This window comes from Eptatretus burgeri, chromosome 10 (assembly GCF_056783735.1).
Source record: "Eptatretus burgeri isolate ZD-2024b chromosome 10, Ebu_testis_v1, whole genome shotgun sequence".
Lineage (NCBI taxonomy): Eukaryota > Metazoa > Chordata > Myxini > Myxiniformes > Myxinidae > Eptatretus > Eptatretus burgeri.
Window position 1 is genome coordinate 10,369,626 of NC_140970.1, and position 5,488 is coordinate 10,375,113.

The following is a 5,488-nucleotide window of genomic DNA, read 5'->3' on the forward strand; positions in this document are numbered from 1 at the left end:
TTTTCCCACCTCTGTAACAAACTCCCACACTCTCTTGAATCCCACTCCTCCCTCCAGATCTTCAAAGCAGATGTTCACCACCATCTCATATCTTCCCCCATCCAAATTCTTGATCTTTTCTATGCCTGTTAGTTCACCACTAACCCGTCTCCTTCAAATTCCCTGCTTTCCTTCCTGAAAGTCCCTGTTGTACCATCTTGTTTACCCCATATACCTCACCCCATCCCTCTCCCTTCTACAGATCTCCAAATGTCTCTGTTCCCTACTGTTCTGTGTTTCACTCTCCCAGACACACAATCATCATCATCAGGATGTACCATCCTCTTTGCAGAGCGTTGGTGTTGCCAAAGAACTAAGAAGGCTCCGATATTGGTGAGGTTTCCACTCCGGCTCAGGAAGTTAGGATAGACATTTGGAATTTGGCCCGGGTGCTGGTGATAGCTCGCCTACCCTTCACAAAGGACACTGTGGAATCTTTAACGTTCACCAATGAATGCCGGCAGACAGGAGAGCAGTTTAACGTATGGACATCAGAGATGTTCATGAATCTCCCTGTCTGAAACACCAGGATGACAGTGTGTAGCTAGGTCAAGATTCAACCCCATGCTGGACAGCTTGGAGGTGAGTGTGCATACTTCTCGGGTGCATACCTCTTGGCCATTGGGTCAGCCGGGCAAACAATAATCCAAGTCAATCTAAGGTGCATTTTCATTAAAATGATGGCCAGCCGTGCAGTGCATCATAAAAATAAAATGAAGTAATGATTGTTTTTCTGTATATAAGCAGCACAAATAATGGCTACTGATGCATTATACTTACCAGCAGACATGTATATACATTTATATTGTTACGGATTTTAGAATCCGGTCTGATGAATGCATCCACACATCCAGGTCCTCAGACAGTTATTTCCTTAAATGCATGTTCAGATTAGCCCCATCCCCATGTCTAATGGGATTTTAAATGTGATACGTTGAGAAGGGTAAAGGATGGATCCCCTCTCTTATGGGAAGCTTTTTTCTTTACGACAGACACGTTCACATACAATTCTTTCACGAGCTCTGAAGACCGCCCTCATTTTCCCTCAGCAACATTCTTTCACGATCTCTGAAGCCCGCCCTCATTTTTCCTCAGCAGTGAACTCCGACGCCCGTCTTTTTTGAGAGCGCACGGGTCGTCATGGTAACCGTGCCCCAGTGGGGCGGGATGAGCTTGGGGTGGATGGCACCCGCGGAGACGGCCCGGGGATATAAAAATGAGCGAGAGAAAGCATGAGGTTCGTTGTGTGAGGAGAGATGTTCTCAGATATAAAAAAGTGAGCAAAAAGTGAAAGAGGGACGTTCTGTGAGGAGAGGTGTTCTGAGATATAAAAAAAGTGAGGAAAATGCGAAAGAGGGACGTTCTGAGGGGCGAGACGTTCTGAAGAGAAAGAGATATGTTCTGAAGAGAAAGAGAGACGTTCTGAAGAGAAAGAGAGACGTTCTGAAGAGAAAGAGAGACGTTCTGAAGAGAAAGAGATACATTCTGAAGAGAAAGAGAGACGTTCTGAAGAGAAAGATAGATGTTCTGAAGAAAGAGATATGTTCTGAAGAGAAAGAGAGACATTCTGAAGAGAAAGAGAGACGTTCTGAAGAGAAAGAGATACATTCTGAAGAGAAAGAGATACGTTCTGAAGAGAAAGAGAGACGTTTTGAAGAGAAAGAGAGACGTTGTGAAGAGAAAGAGAGACGTTCTGAAGAGAAAGAGAGACGTTCTGAAGAGAAAGAGAGACGTTCTGAAGAGAAAGAGAGACGTTCTGAAGAGAAAGAGAGACGTTCTGAAGAGAAAGAGAGACGTTCTGAAGAGAAAGAGAGACGTCTGAAGAGAAAGAGAGACGTTCTGAAGAGAAAGAGAGATGTTCTGAAGAGAAAGAGATACATTCTGAAGAGAAAGAGAGACGTTCTGAAGAGAAAGATACGTTCTGAAGAGAAAGAGAGACGTTCTGAAGAGAAAGAGAGACGTTCTGAAGAGAAAGAGAGATGTTCTGAAGAGAAAGAGATACGTTCTGAAGAGAAAGAGATATGTTCTGAAGAGAAAGAGAGACGTTCTGAAGAGAAAGAGAGACGTTCTGAAGAGAAAGAGAGACGTCTGAAGAGAAAGAGAGACGTTCTGAAGAGAAAGAGAGATGTTCTGAAGAGAAAGAGAGATGTTCTGAAGAGAAAGAGATACATTCTGAAGAGAAAGAGAGACGTTCTGAAGAGAAAGAGAGACGTTCTGAAGAGAAAGAGAGACGTTCTGAAGAGAAAGAGAGACGTTCTGAAGAGAAAGAGATACGTTCTGAAGAGAAAGAGAGACGTTGTGAAGAGAAAGAGAGACGTTCTGAAGAGAAAGAGAGACGTCTGAAGAGAAAGAGAGACGTTCTGAAGAGAAAGAGAGATGTTCTGAAGAGAAAGAGATACGTTCTGAAGAGAAAGAGATACATTCTGAAGAGAAAGAGATACGTTTTGAAGAGAAAGAGAGACGTTGTGAAGAGAAAGAGAGACGTTCTGAAGAGAAAGAGAGACGTTCTGAAGAGAAAGAGAGACGTTCTGAAGAGAAAGAGAGACGTTCTGAAGAGAAAGAGAGACGTTCTGAAGAGAAAGAGAGACGTTCTGAAGAGAAAGAGAGACGTTCTGAAGAGAAAGAGAGACGTCTGAAGAGAAAGAGAGACGTTCTGAAGAGAAAGAGAGATGTTCTGAAGAGAAAGAGATACATTCTGAAGAGAAAGAGAGACGTTCTGAAGAGAAAGATACGTTCTGAAGAGAAAGAGAGACGTTCTGAAGAGAAAGAGAGACGTTCTGAAGAGAAAGAGAGATGTTCTGAAGAGAAAGAGATACGTTCTGAAGAGAAAGAGATATGTTCTGAAGAGAAAGAGAGACGTTCTGAAGAGAAAGAGAGACGTTCTGAAGAGAAAGAGAGACGTCTGAAGAGAAAGAGAGACGTTCTGAAGAGAAAGAGAGATGTTCTGAAGAGAAAGAGAGATGTTCTGAAGAGAAAGAGATACATTCTGAAGAGAAAGAGAGACGTTCTGAAGAGAAAGATACGTTCTGAAGAGAAAGAGAGACGTTCTGAAGAGAAAGAGAGACGTTCTGAAGAGAAAGAGAGACGTTCTGAAGAGAAAGAGAGACGTTCTGAAGAGAAAGAGAGACGTACTGAAGAGAAAGAGAGACGTCTGAAGAGAAAGAGAGACGTTCTGAAGAGAAAGAGAGACGTTCTGAAGAGAAAGAGAGACGTTCTGAAGAGAAAGAGAGACGTTCTGAAGAGAAAGAGAGACGTTCTGAAGAGAAAGAGAGACGTCTGAAGAGAAAGAGAGACGTTCTGAAGAGAAAGAGAGATGTTCTGAAGAGAAAGAGATACATTCTGAAGAGAAAGAGAGACGTTCTGAAGAGAAAGATACGTTCTGAAGAGAAAGAGAGACGTTCTGAAGAGAAAGAGAGACGTTCTGAAGAGAAAGAGAGATGTTCTGAAGAGAAAGAGATACGTTCTGAAGAGAAAGAGATATGTTCTGAAGAGAAAGAGAGACGTTCTGAAGAGAAAGAGAGACGTTCTGAAGAGAAAGAGAGACGTTCTGAAGAGAAAGAGAGACGTCTGAAGAGAAAGAGAGACGTTCTGAAGAGAAAGAGAGATGTTCTGAAGAGAAAGAGAGATGTTCTGAAGAGAAAGAGATACATTCTGAAGAGAAAGAGAGACGTTCTGAAGAGAAAGATACGTTCTGAAGAGAAAGAGAGACGTTCTGAAGAGAAAGAGAGACGTTCTGAAGAGAAAGAGATACGTTCTGAAGAGAAAGAGAGACGTTGTGAAGAGAAAGAGAGACGTTCTGAAGAGAAAGAGAGACGTCTGAAGAGAAAGAGAGACGTTCTGAAGAGAAAGAGATACGTTCTGAAGAGAAAGAGATACATTCTGAAGAGAAAGAGATACGTTCTGAAGAGAAAGATACGTTCTGAAGAGAAAGAGAGACGTTCTGAAGAGAAAGAGAGACGTTCTGAAGAGAGAGATACATTCTGATGAGAAAGAGATACATTCTGAAGAGAAAGAGAGACGTTCTGAAGAGAAAGAGAGACGTTCTGAAGAGAAAGAGAGACGTTCTGAAGAGAAAGAGAGACGTTCTGAAGAGAAAGAGAGACGTTCTGAAGAGAAGGAGAGACGTTCTGAAGAGAAAGAGAGACGTTCTGAAGAGAAAGAGAGACGTTGTGAAGAGAAAGAGAGACGTTCTGAAGAGAAAGAGAGATGTTGTGAAGAGAAAGAGAGACGTTCTGAAGAGAAAGAGAGACGTTCTGAAGAGAAAGAGAGACGTTCTGAAGAGAAAGAGAGACGTACTGAAGAGAAAGAGAGACGTTCTGAAGAGAAAGAGAGACGTACTGAAGAGAAAGAGAGACATACTGAAGAGAAAGAGAGACGTTCTGAAGAGAAAGAGAGACGTACTGAAGAGAAAGAGAGACGTACTGAAGAGAAAGAGAGACGTTGTGAAGAGAAAGAGATACGTTCTGAAGAGAAAGAGAGACGTTCTGAAGAGAAAGAGAGACCTTCTGAAGAGAAAGAGAGACGTTCTGAAGAGAAAGAGAGACGTTGTGAAGAGAAAGAGAGACGTTCTGAAGATAAAGAGATACGTCCTGAAGAGAAAGAGATACGTCCTGAAGAGAAAGAGATACATTCTGAAGAGAAAGAGATACGTTCTGAAGAGAAAGAGATACATTCTGAAGAGAAAGAGATACGTTCTGAAGAGAAAGATACGTTCTGAAGAGAAAGAGAGACGTTCTGAAGAGAAAGAGAGACGTTCTGAAGAGAGAGATACATTCTGATGAGAAAGAGATACATTCTGAAGAGAAAGAGAGACGTTCTGAAGAGAAAGAGAGACGTTCTGAAGAGAAAGAGAGACGTTCTGAAGAGAAAGAGAGACGTTCTGAAGAGAAAGAGAGACGTTCTGAAGAGAAGGAGAGACGTTCTGAAGAGAAAGAGAGACGTTCTGAAGAGAAAGAGAGACGTTGTGAAGAGAAAGAGAGACGTTCTGAAGAGAAAGAGAGACGTTGTGAAGAGAAAGAGAGACGTTCTGAAGAGAAAGAGAGACGTTGTGAAGAGAAAGAGAGACGTTCTGAAGAGAAAGAGAGACGTACTGAAGAGAAAGAGAGACGTTCTGAAGAGAAAGAGAGACGTTCTGAAGAGAAAGAGAGACGTACTGAAGAGAAAGAGAGACGTACTGAAGAGAAAGAGAGACGTTCTGAAGAGAAAGAGAGACGTACTGAAGAGAAAGAGAGACGTACTGAAGAGAAAGAGAGACTACTGAAGAGAAAGAGAGACGTTGTGAAGAGAAAGAGATACGTTCTGAAGAGAAAGAGAGACGTTCTGAAGAGAAAGAGAGACCTTCTGAAGAGAAAAAGAGACGTTCTGAAGAGAAAGAGAGACGTTGTGAAGAGAAAGAGATACGTTCTGAAGAGAAAGAGAGACGTTGTGAAGAGAAAGAGAGACGTTGTGA